A 13343-nucleotide genomic window follows, 5' to 3' on the forward strand; every position below is an offset into this window, starting at 1 on the left:
CCTCTTGTGGTGTCTATGCCTTAAACTCTGTTCATAAAGCACAATCTTACACGCACTCGAGGGCCGGCACTGGAAGTCGTGCGAGATACGGGCATTAGGATAGTAGGCCATTTCTCAGAGTTCTCCAGTCCTCATAGTCATGTGACGCTAATACCGCTCGGTAGTCATGCTTCTGAACTTGTGAATAACTTATGAGGAACTTCGAAGCAGTTCTATAGCAGCATCAATTCTGCATATTTCTGGAGGACAAACCCACTCAGTTGTCACTCACAACTACTTAAATCACATTTGATCACTTTTCACCAATCAGTGAGCTGAGTTGTGCAGTAAATGATGCAAAGCCGCATAAAAGGTCAAAACATAACCTCATCACTTATCAGACTAACATCAAAACATTAAACAATTAAAAGAATATAAATCGTTGACAGTGACTATTTACACTAAGTGCAAATAGTCAAAATTGTTACCAAAGGTCCTTTTCAATAGCTCCGCCCACCATCGCTCAGATATTTTACCAAAATGCCATATTCATTTTATTTACACTTTATGTGAAAAGCATCTATCACTCTTTGTTTTATGAGCAAACACGATATTATTTGTTGTTTAGATTTCGTGCAAACAGTATTTCACCATCTTCCTCCTGTTCCTGTGAACTTTGACCTTGGAAGAACTTTTCCACAACTTGTATTGTTAAAATACAAAAGTTTGAAATAAAGAGACAATATTGATATATTCCTTTTTTTTTTTTTTTTACATTTGTTAGACTTTGTATATAAACCTGGTATACCAAATATTAATATAATTTATTCAAATTAGTTTTTTTTTATAATTTGAATGTTTTATATATTAATATAATTTTATCCAAATAATTGTTTTATATTATTAAATATAATATTATGTTATAGAATGATTGTATATAGGGATTCTTTAGTATTTAAATATTGTTTAATTACTAAAACATAGAGGGACACATTTGTCACCATATTTTGAACATAATTTGTTTCTTTATTTAGAACTTTCTACTACACGTTTTATTTTATTTCTCACTATTCACCTTATTCTGCGCCCGTTCTATTTCCCATGATTCATAGCGGGTTCAACTGACTAAACGGTTTTCTACTTCCGGTTGAAGTGTTTGTTTACATAGAATCAGAGAATGTCTAATATGGCGAGAAGTTTCACTCTCAGTACACTTCCGGCTTCTGAACTGGTTGCAGTTCCACTCTGATTCCATATGAGGGCGCTCACAGGACGAGTGCAGAATGAATGGAGGTCTATGGCGCTATACCCCTCAAAATCCACTTTTCTCAGGATATAATTTTTTGTCTAGTAATTTGAATATTGTATTCGAAAGGAGATGCAAAGAAATTACACATTGCTGGGTGTTAGATTTTTTAGAGTCACTTATTTGCTTTAAAAAGTCTTTTAAAGTGTCAATGACGTCATACACATCGTACGACCAGAGATACTGCTTTACGGCAATCCTTCACTCACTCTGGTGCTTTCGCGCTCTGCACTTTCTTTTCTCTTGAGGCATCACACAGCTGACACAGGTAAACACACGTGCTAGAAGAGTTTTTGTTTTGGTTGTTTCTGGTCCCGCTTCGGATGCCACGATGCCATCAAGCGGTATCTCTGGTCGTAATCAGTCCTTCACTGACCAATCAGCGTTCATTAGCAGAATGCTAGCGTGTTATGGGCAACAACAACTCAACCTGTAAGAAATCGAAAGGACATAAGTACTCGTTCATTCAACTTTCGACCTATAACCCATGTTGGACTTGCAAAACCTAATCAAATCTGAGATTTCTCAACGGCAATCGGGTGAAAGAGACAAATTTAGCTGTGTAGCCCCATAGACTCCCATTCATTTTGCACTCATGGCGATCGCCCCCAGTGGATCTCTGGTGGAACTACAACCAAAATTCAGTACAATAGGACTTAATAGGGAGTGGGCAGGCTCTCCGTAGACGGGCTCTGATAGAATGCTAGTCCTAGCGTAAAGGCTACGGTGATCGTTTGTAGTTGTAGACAATTTATAGACTGTAAAATTATGTGAAACGGATTTAGGGTACTCATAGTTCAGTGCAGATCTACATTTTACTGTAATATTGCATGTTGTGTGTGTGTTACCATTAATGAATTATTTTAGTCAGCCAGTTAAGAAGTTAGCATCATTCTGGTTTCCTAAATCCCAATCGGATTTTACCATTGGCTATTATATTATTGTAGAAAAGCTCTGTAACCAACAAAGATTTATGATTCTATACACTTTGATCATAATAACCTTCACAAATAAATCCCTAAATACAATTGGCAGACGTAAAAAGGCTAAATAGGTTATAAATGTGCTAAAATGCTAAATCACATCCAGGTTTTGGCGTACAAAAATAGGTAATTTCTGCAGCGCTCTATAGCCAAGATTGGTTTATTTTGCAATTATGACTGAGCAGCTGATTTCCTAATGATCTAATTATGTTTTTTTCAATGAATGACAATAGGAGAAAATTGTGCACTTATCCCCCGTTCTCATATATTCACTGCTGTCTTATGTGTGTGTGAGTGTGTGTGTGTAGAGATTACTGAAAAGTAGAGGGAAAAAGTTTATTTTTTAATAAATAAACAAATTGTGCACTTGACCCATGTCCTCATATATGCACTGCTGTCCTGTGTGTGTGTGTGTGTGTCAGCAGGGACTTGTACTGGTGCATATGAACAGATGATGTGTCCAACTCATGACTTTTAAAAATACTTGAGTGACTAAGAGCTGGCCAGCCTGCACCTGTTCGCCCCATTTAGACAGCACAGCCGTCCCACTATAGCGATTAGATCTAGCACATCTGCAGAGCCAGCTGAAAACTGCAGCCTCATTCAGTGATGGAGCAGATCCTCAGCACCAGTCATCTGGGGTGAGGAGTGATATTCCCCTCTATAGACACCAACCACAGTGGCAGGTGCCGCAAACATCGCCCATTTGGAGCTCCGAGCTTTGGAGGCCGATTCTGATGTGGGAGATAATAGGTAAATCTAACTTTAGCCTGGGAGTGAAAGCTGTGATGGTGTGTTTCACCTTGGTGCATGGACATAATGAGAGGAGTGGGGACAGAAGCAGGGGAGGGGGGGAACTCCAATTCTCTAATGGCATCTTCTGCTCAGGAGAGAGATAGAGGCAGATGTGTTTTCAGCAATGCTATAAAAAAAAGAAGCATTTTATACGTTTCCAAAAGCAGCTGAGGTGCATAATAAGGAGCCGCGGTCTTAGATTGCTATGGCTGGAAGTATGAGACCAGCTTTTAAAATGTGACCTTGCCTTCTAAGATGACAAAGGAAACTGAGGGTCCACACACACATTCATTATTCATGTGACCTCCTTCCTTTTGGGCATTCTCTCCACATTTTAAACACCACTGGATCTCATTTGGATGTTGGCAGCCGGTGAGGTTACATCTCTCTGAGCTGAATCTTTAATATTGTTTGCTGTTTTGTTAAGTTATCCATCTCTCTGTGCCCTCCTCTTCCTCATGCCTCTAGTCCGTTTAGTTTAAGGGGCTTGTTAAAAAGGCCCATTGTGAATTTTGTATTGAGTGTGAGACTTGCTCTGGCAATCAGCCAATCTCAGAGCACGCTGTCAAACCAGCAACGTGATAACAATAGGCTCCGCCCATCTCTAGCAGGTGGCATTGATTGGCATTAGCAGTAAATAGCTCTGCATGTGAGTGTCGCAAACAGACTCTGCTTTCTTGCCATTGAGGTGTGCATGTGCGTATCTTATACAAGTAAGTTGGTTTATGTATTTCAACTCATGTCAACTGTTTAATGAAATGCATTTGTTTGATACTATTTTGTCTATTCATTGTTTAAGGATACTTCACATAATTAGGGATTTCATTTGTGTTTATGCATTTGCATGATGTTGTTTACGTTTCATGGAATAATTTCTGCTGCATCACATTGTATGTATTTATCTTGTTATTGAATTGTTTTTGTTATGTTATATTGATATATATATATATATTGTATGCTTTGTTTTAGACCACACCCATACTCATGGTCTCAAGAATATACTCACCTGCACTCATGTGCTAAGCTTATTGAAGCATTATGAAATTGCTGTGGAGAAAATAAAGCTACAAAGAAAACTTTCTGCTCCTTCTTCATGTCTCTAACTGGACATCTGTGGTGAACTAGTCCCCCACTGGCAAACTCAAACTGATTGCAAACAACAGTTTTCTTTATGGTCCTTCGAGCCGGAGCAAGAGTTTTCCACAGTTATGGAGAAGCAGATATCAGCTGAAGTCCCTGTTGTGCGGCCCAGGAGACAATCGTCTTTTCCAGCACATTTGCAGGATTATGATTTGACTGGTTATAACCTACATAGATCCTTATCACCACCCAACTATTCTCACAAATCTTCTTGTGCTGCATCTGTCGACGAGGATGTCAGGATGGACACCCCACAGGCACCAGCACATCATAGTGATTATCACAGTCCACAACGGTGGTATATAACAGATCAGTGGGACCAGCAAATGGAAGCCCTGCGGGATGAAAATGCTGATTTAAGGAAACTCCACCGAGACCTGATTGTCACGGCTCAGCAGCTGAATGAGGAAAGAGATGATCTGAAGCAGGCCAACATTAAGTTCATGTCACAGATGTCTCAATTGGAAGAAGAGGTGAAAGAATTGCTAAGTTGGCGGAATCAGCAGTCACAGTTTCCTCAGCTATTATCTCCACTTCCTGTACCTGGTTCATCAAAGACCCAAGACCGCTCTAGACCAGTACCAGCCCCACGAAAGTCCAGAGTAATTGAGCCGGTATCAAATGCAAAAAATGCCCAGGCATCTTATGAAGCATTACAAGATCGTAGAACAGCGGAAAGTTCGGAAAGCTCAGACGATTCAAGCAGTCAAGAAAGTCATTCCTCTTCTGTTGATGATGGCATGAGAAACCTGCGTCTGCACCCATCCAGGTACCAAAAGGTTAACACCAGTCCACCAATTGACCGACAGATCAATAGGGGTCAAGATGGAAGACCTGAGGTCAACATGGTTCCAAGAAGTCATGTCCGATCACCATCTCCACAATCATCCATCAGGCCAAGGCACAAGTTATCATCTAGGAGTAGAAGGCATCACCACTCTCCAAGTTTATTGGTTGAGCAAGAAAGAGTATATCGTGGACCTACTCCTACGATTCCTGACCTGATTCACCCAAACCCCAGAGAGTTTGCACGCCTTAAGATTGCTTTGGAAAACATGCTGCCAGTTGATTCCACAGAGCACTTCAAATTCCATATTCTGCTAGAACATCTCAAGCTTGAAGAAGCACAGCTAATTGCTGAATCTTACAGCAGTTCACGTCATCCTTATACCAAAACCATGGGTGCCCTCAATAAGCAGTATGGTCAGCCACATCAGATGGCGTTGCAGCGAATAGTGGAATTGATGGAGGGGCCAAGCATCAACACTGGAGATATCAGAACCTTCCGAATGTATGCTCTGAGAGTGAGATCCTTGGTGGGAATGTTGCGACAACTAGGTAAGCCTGGTAAAGTAGAATTAAAATGTGGATCTCATGTGTCCAGACTTCTGGGTAAATTGCCACATGATCTGCGAAGCAGTTTCAGAAGATTCATCTATCCATTAGATGTAAAGATTCCAACACTCCTTGACTTCTCAGACTGGTTAGAATATGAAATCCAGGTTCAAGGAGATTCCACCAGATATGCAAGTCAATCTGGTAGAGGGTACTCGTCCAGGTCATCCTGGGACGACCCACCAAGGAAGACCAAATCTTTCCACAAAGGGACAGAAGTTCTACTTGGTACTGAGAAATACCCTTCAGCATCTCAATCACCTGTCACAGTTAAGACCACCATGGCAAAACCTTACTGCCCTTACTGTGATAATAACAAACACTCATTGAATAACTGCGCCAATTTCTCTCAACTCTCCAAATTCCAGAGGCAAGATTGGATTAAGGGCCAGAACAGATGCTGGCGCTGTGGACGGGACCATAGATCATCAGAGTGTAATCTTAAGATGCGCTGTAAGGCATGTAATGGGCGTCACTTACTTGTTCTTCATGAAGTTAATGTACGGAGCAAGGAGAGAACAGTACAAAGAGAGGACCCATCTGCTAGCCTTATCAGGGGGGAGGCCGCCAACGATGTACTATTCATTGACAAGCCCCCAGGAAGTCGGAAGGTACTGTTGAAAGTATGTAAAGTCATTCTGAGAAATGGAGATCGATCCATGAAAGCTTACGCCATTCTTGATGATGGCTCCGAAAGGAGCATTTTATTACACACTGCAGCTAGCCAGCTGAAATTGAAAGGTAAGCCGGAGGACCTGCCCCTGCGCACAGTCAGACAAGAGTTAAAGGTCCTGCATGGGGCGGCTGTATCCTTCAACCTCTCACCAGCCTGTCAGCCAGACAAGGTATATCCAATCAGCGGAGCTTTCACTGCGCCAGAGCTGGGGCTTGGAGTGCACTGTCATCCTATTAAGGCTTTACGGAAAAGGTACCGTCACCTTAAAGGACTTCCCCTCCAAGAGATTAAAACTGCTCATCCAGTTTTGCTCATTGGATCAGACTACCCTCATTTAATTGCTCCAGTCGAACCAGTTCGCTTGGGCCCCCCAGGAGGTCCTGCAGCGATTAAAACTCTCCTTGGATGGACTTTGCAAGGACCAGTTCAGGCTCTGCAACACAGCCTCACAGAGCAACAATGTCTGTTCACAAGTTTGTCACCTTCTGTTACTCTGCATGAACAAGTTGAACGACTCTGGCAAATGGATGTCCTTCCTTGGAGGGATGAGAAGACAAGTACTAGATCAGTACGTGACCAGCAGTCATTAAAACTACTGGAACAAAAAACTGTCAGAGTTCAAGTCGATGGGATTCAGCGATATGCTACCCCACTGCTCAGAGTCCAAAATATGCCCTCTCTTCATGCACCCAAAGCAGCGGTAATGCCTCAGCTAAGAAGCCTAGAGCGTCGCCTCAGTAAGTCTCCTGCTCAAGCAGCTATCTACCAGGCTGAGATTAAACGACTGGAGCAGGCAGGTTACATTGTTGAACTACAGTCAGGAGCCGAAGACACTCCAGTAAGTTGGTATATCCCACACCATATGGTTGAACATAATGGGAAACATAGAGTAGTTTTCAACTGTTCATTCCAGTTTCAAGGAAACAACCTTAATGAACTGTTACTTCCAGGACCTACCCTGACTTCCTCCTTACTGGCTGTGCTACTAAGATTCAGAGAACATTCTATCGCTATCAGTAGCGACATCAAAGGAATGTTCCACCAGATAAGACTCCTTCCTGAAGATCGACCCCTTCTCCGTTTCTTATGGAGAGACCAAGAAAGAGAAGTTCAGCCCAGAGTGTTTGAATGGCAAGTTCTCCCCTTTGGGACCACTAGTAGTCCATGTTGCGCCGTCTTTGCCTTGCAGAAGCATGTCTTGGAAAATAGTCAGCCTGGTGAAAAGATACATGATGCTGTACTGAAAGCATTTTATGTAGACAATTACTTGCAAAGTCTGCCCTCGGTAGATGAAGCAAAGCTCATGGTAGACCAGTTGCAGAGTACCTTGGCAGACGGAGGATTCGAACTCAGGCAATGGGCCAGTAATGCGCCTTTCACCATCAGTCACTTACCAGCAGCATCCAGATCGGACAGTGCTGAGCAATTGATATTCAAGGGTAATGCCTCAAACCATGAATCAGTGCTTGGATTGCAGTGGAACTGTCAAACTGATACTTTGTCCTATAAGCTCCGTGCTGTAAAGTACCAAGAAGTTACTATGCGCAATATATATAAGGTGCTTGCCAGTCAATATGATCCTCTTGGCTACATCATCCCATACACCACACGTGCCAAGGTGATTGTGCAGCGACTATGGGACAAAAGGAGGGATTGGGATGATCCCAAGTTACCAGAAGATCTGATGAATGCATGGAACAGATGGGCAGAGGAGCTTAGTGACTTACAAAAGATAGTCTTACCCAGATGCTATTGTACTGCACCGAAGGATGATCTTTTCAGCCAGCGAGATATCCATATCTTCTGTGACGCGTCTGAGTCAGCTTATGGGTCAGTCGCCTATCTTCGAACGGAAGACCGGCAGGGAGAAGTGGAGATCACATTCATAGTGGCCAGATCAAGAGTGGCTCCTAAGAAACGGCTGTCAATACCTCGTCTAGAACTATGTGCAGCCCTGACAGGTGCGCAGTTGGCGAAGACCCTACAGAAGGAATTGACTTTGCCGATTCGACAAGTTTTCATTTGGACCGATGCCACCACTGTTTTGACCTGGATTAGATCTGAATCCTGCCGATTCAAGATTTTCGTTGGTACAAGGGTGACAGAGATTCAGGACCTTACCAGCCACTGTGAGTGGCGTTATGTGGCTTCAGATAGCAACCCGGCGGATGATATCACCCGAGGCAAAAGGCTGGCAGATTTAGGGCCACAAAGTCGTTGGAATACAGGGCCCCCATTTCTTCATCTTTCATCTGATCAGTGGCAGGTTACACCCCCATCTTCTTTGATTGACAGTGATGAACTAAGAAACTCTACATTCTGTGGTCTGACTAATACTGCACATCGCTTGTCCATGCCCGATCTAAGCACATTTTTGACCTTTCAAGAATTACTGACAGCCATCGCAGAATCTCTCAGGGAGGATGGGGCAAATCTATCAGCTGAAGACTTTCAACAGGCTGAGATAGCTATCCTTCAGCAAGCCCAATGGGAAAGCTTCCCCTCCGAAATGGCACAACTTACAACGGGGAAACAACTGAATAGCAACAGTCGGCTCCTTAGCCTTGCTCCCGAACTTGACTGTGTAAGTCGACTCCTTAGGGTAGGAGGTCGTCTTCGCTGCTGTGAAGAGATTGAGCCTGAGTTGATGCATCCTATTGTTCTGGATTCTCATCATCCTGTCACTAATCTTCTTATTAAAGACTATGATGCAAAGCTGCTTCACCCAGGACCTGAGAGAGTACTGGCAGAAATGCGTCGAAAATACTGGATCCTTCGGGGTAGGGAAGCAATCCGACATTATCAGCGCAAGAATTGTTTAGAGTGTCAGAAGCTTCGTAAAAAGCCACAGATACCCAGAATGGCAGATCTGCCTCCAGCCAGACTACGTCTCTTCAAACCCGCATTTTATTCTACTGGTATTGACTGTTTCGGGCCATACACAGTAAAAATTGGACGGAGAAATGAGAAGCGCTGGGGTATTTTGTTCAAGTGCATGACAACTCGTGCGGTGTACATCGACCTCCTTCCAAGACTTGATTCAGACTCCTTCCTTATGGCCATTAGGCGTTTCATAGCCCGACGTGGGAAGCCTTTGGAAGTTTTATGTGATCAAGGCACGAATTTTAAAGGAGGGGAAAGGGAGCTACGACAGGCATTTGGCGAACTAGTTCCAGAGCTTCAGAACCAGCTTGCCAGTCAGCAGATTATCTTCCGTTTCAACCCACCTCATGCCCCACACTTTGGTGGGTGTTGGGAAAGGGAGATTCGTTCCCTGAAACAAGCTCTACAGGTCACTCTGGGAACTCAGTCTATACCTGAGGAAACTCTTCTCACTACACTCATTGAGATTGAAGGGATCTTAAATTCTAAACCCCTGGGGTATACCTCCTCGAATGCCTCTGATCCAATTCCTATCACTCCTAATTCGCTCCTTATGGGGCGGCCGGATTCGTCCCTTCCTCAAGTGATATACCCTCAGAGTGAAATACTGAGTCGACGTCGTTGGCGTCATAGCCAAGTCCTAGCAGATCACTTTTGGAAGCGGTTTATCAAGTTCTATTTGCCTGACCTTCAAACTCGTAGCAAGTGGCAACGAGAGTCACCCGATATCAAGGTTGGAACTACAGTTATGATTGTGGACCCTCAATTTCCCAGGGCCCTGTGGCCCACTGGTCAGATCTCACAAGTATTCCCTGGGGTGGATAATAAAGTCAGGACTGTTGAAGTGAGAATTAAGGACAAGGTTTATGTGCGACCTGTGGCTAAGGTTATACAGCTGCCTGAGATTCCAGACTAAAATTGGACTTTGACCTTTTTTTTTATAATGGACAGATTTCCTCATTTTTAGAAATCTGGGGGCGGCTGTTAAAAAGGCCCATTGTGAATTTTGTATTGAGTGTGAGACTTGCTCTGGCAATCAGCCAATCTCAGAGCACGCTGTCAAACCAGCAACGTGATAACAATAGGCTCCGCCCATCTCTAGCAGGTGGCATTGATTGGCATTAGCAGTAAATAGCTCTGCATGTGAGTGTCGCAAACAGACTCTGCTTTCTTGCCATTGAGGTGTGCATGTGCGTATCTTATACAAGTAAGTTGGTTTATGTATTTCAACTCATGTCAACTGTTTAATGAAATGCATTTGTTTGATACTATTTTGTCTATTCATTGTTTAAGGATACTTCACATAATTAGGGATTTCATTTGTGTTTATGCATTTGCATGATGTTGTTTACGTTTCATGGAATAATTTCTGCTGCATCACATTGTATGTATTTATCTTGTTATTGAATTGTTTTTGTTATGTTATATTGATATATATATATATATTGTATGCTTTGTTTTAGACCACACCCATACTCATGGTCTCAAGAATATACTCACCTGCACTCATGTGCTAAGCTTATTGAAGCATTATGAAATTGCTGTGGAGAAAATAAAGCTACAAAGAAAACTTTCTGCTCCTTCTTCATGTCTCTAACTGGACATCTGTGGTGAACTAGTCCCCCACTGGCAAACTCAAACTGATTGCAAACAACAGTTTTCTTTAGGGCTGAAGGCTGACGAGGCCTCTGGTGATGCATGGCGGATCCTTTTATAATCTGATCTCAGTTGATGTACTGATTTTGCATAGGGTGCCACCTCCCAAAGTTATGAGCCTTGTAGTATTTTCTTTTCTAAAACAATTTAGCTCTGTATAGATATAAATCACGACCGTTTAAAAGTTTGGGGCTGGTAAAAAATGTTCATGTGTTTGAAAGAAGTATCTCATGCCAAGGCTGCATTAAAATACAGTAAAAAAAAGTAATATTTTTAAATATTGAAATATTATTAAAAAAATAACTTATTTTTTAATATATTTTAAAGTGCCTCTATTATGCTATTTTAAAGGTTTTTGAGGTCTTTCATTTTCTCATAATATATATAGCCTATATATATATATTGCACATCACCAAATTTTTCAATGATTCTAAAAGGACTCGTCAGATGATTCAGTCTCTCCTTTCCGATAGCCTTCTCTGCTCTGATTGGCCAGATGGCCCAGTCTGTTGTGATTGGTCTACCGCTTAAAGCGCGTGTCAGAAGCTAAACGCCCATAACCATAACTGTACTTCAGCTCAGTCCTCAGCAATTGTACACACTGTAAAGACAGTAACGATGGCGTTGATTTTATCATATCAATCCGAGCGCGAGTCCGATGATGAAACATTGGAAGAACTAGTTATTCAGCCCGAACCTTCATCGCAAGGACGACTCGAGCAGGACGTTTCTGTGATACGCTACTCAGTTTGAGGTACATTATGAGATGTTGCAACTGTAATTCCTCACCATCAGCATTAACAAGTGTATGTCCATCAACAAACTGATGTATTGCGGTGCACATGCGGGAACCTTATTAGAGGTATAATATGTAAGAATTTTGTATCAAAATATCCACAAACCACTTGCACAGTGTTATATATTCCTTTCAATTGTGTACTTACATTATCCTAAATGTTTCCAAGAATTAGTAAATTCAGAGAAATTCACAATTTTAAATAGTGCCCGTCCCTTGTCGCCTGTCAATGACATTATATCCGCGTTATCCGGACAACTGATCCACTGAAACTGAAACTCTCTTCTTTTTATCATGTTGAATACAGTTCAACAGTTTACAATTGTTTAAGTTTAAGCAATTACAGTTGCTTAATATTTTTGTGAAAACTGTGATCATTTTTTTCCAGGATTTTTTGATGAATAGAAAATTCAAAAGAACAGCATTTATTTGAAATGGAAATCTTTTTTTTTTCAACTACGGTTATACCATAATTTATATTCTCAACATATATTTTTATTATGTAGTAACAGTTTAGAAATTTCAGTGGTTTGCTGCTAGAGGCCGATTTCCGTGAACCCATGAGCCAGTGACTTATGGTTTTAACTAATCTCGGATTAGTTTTATAATGTAGATATTTTAATTATACATTTGTATGATGTATAATTATAAAAGTAGAATAGTAGTTAATTGTGTCTTATTGCCCTGATTAGCTATGCCCTCCATTTAATATACAAAACAAGATACAACATACAAATTAATAAAAAAATAACACATATCATACAGACACTCAATATTTAAAGCTACACTTTAAACTAGATTACACTTTCAAGAAAACATTTGCAGTTTGTTTGTAAAAGGTGTTTTTATGCATATTTGGCTGCGTTTTCATTGCATTTATAGAGTTTAGACGAGCAGTGAGTCATTCTGCAAAGCAAAAACCAGCAGTGCTGTGTCATATTTAAACTTTAACCCCAATTCCTCGGCTAAAGGAAAAAAAAATTATGATATGTACAATCTCTAAAAAGTCACTATTTAACAAGCTTTATTAAAACGTTCCAAGTAGGCCTACTTCTTGGTTTAATAATCAAAACAACTAAAAAATTAGAAAATGTTATGGTAGTCATTTTCATGCATTATGAAGTAGGCGTCCTTTCAAGTGTTGTAAGCAATGGTATATGTAACTAGTGGGATACAGACAGATAAACTGTAGGTGTTGCTCTAGTTTGTAATAACTTCAGATATTTCAACCATTGGTCGAGTGCCGGTTCTGTCTAGATGAACACAGAAAAGCAGGTTGAGCTGTGAATCTTGCGGTCTGAACTCCAAAAGAAATTGATGGAATGATGAAACGGAGCAGTAATGATTCCACTATAATTCCTCTGCCCTTCACATTTTGCCACCAGTCTGACAAATCTGAGTGCAGAAATGAGGTGGGATGCATTGACTATGCAGAGCTGATCAAAGACAATGTGTTGTTTTGAAAAAGCGAGAACAGAAGGAGTCGCAGCACAAAGGAGGATGAGAGAGTGTGGCAGAGGAGATGGGAAAAAGAGAGGGCACAGGCAAAGTTTTAATAATGCAGCCTCAATTCTGGTGTCCAATTAAGTATAAAATATTCAGTTGTGTGCAAGCTTCGCTGTGGTGTGGTGTGGTGTGGTGTGGCGGAAACGACAGCGGACCACAGCTGATGTGTAAGAAAGCTTGGTGTGTTTGGGCATGTGATGGGGGGGATGGCAGTCTCAATCAGGAGCA

General features: G+C 41.6%; 1 protein-coding gene across 1 annotated transcript in view; it reads left to right on the plus strand.

Moving 5' to 3' along the window:
* Positions 1-13343, plus strand: part of dek (DEK proto-oncogene) — a 379089-nt gene that overhangs the window by 299812 nt on the left and 65934 nt on the right. The gene's annotated exons all lie outside the window — the stretch shown is intronic.

The sequence above is a fragment of the Rutilus rutilus genome (genome assembly GCF_951802725.1).
Source record: "Rutilus rutilus genome assembly, chromosome: 17".
Taxonomy (NCBI): Eukaryota; Metazoa; Chordata; class Actinopteri; order Cypriniformes; family Leuciscidae; genus Rutilus; species Rutilus rutilus.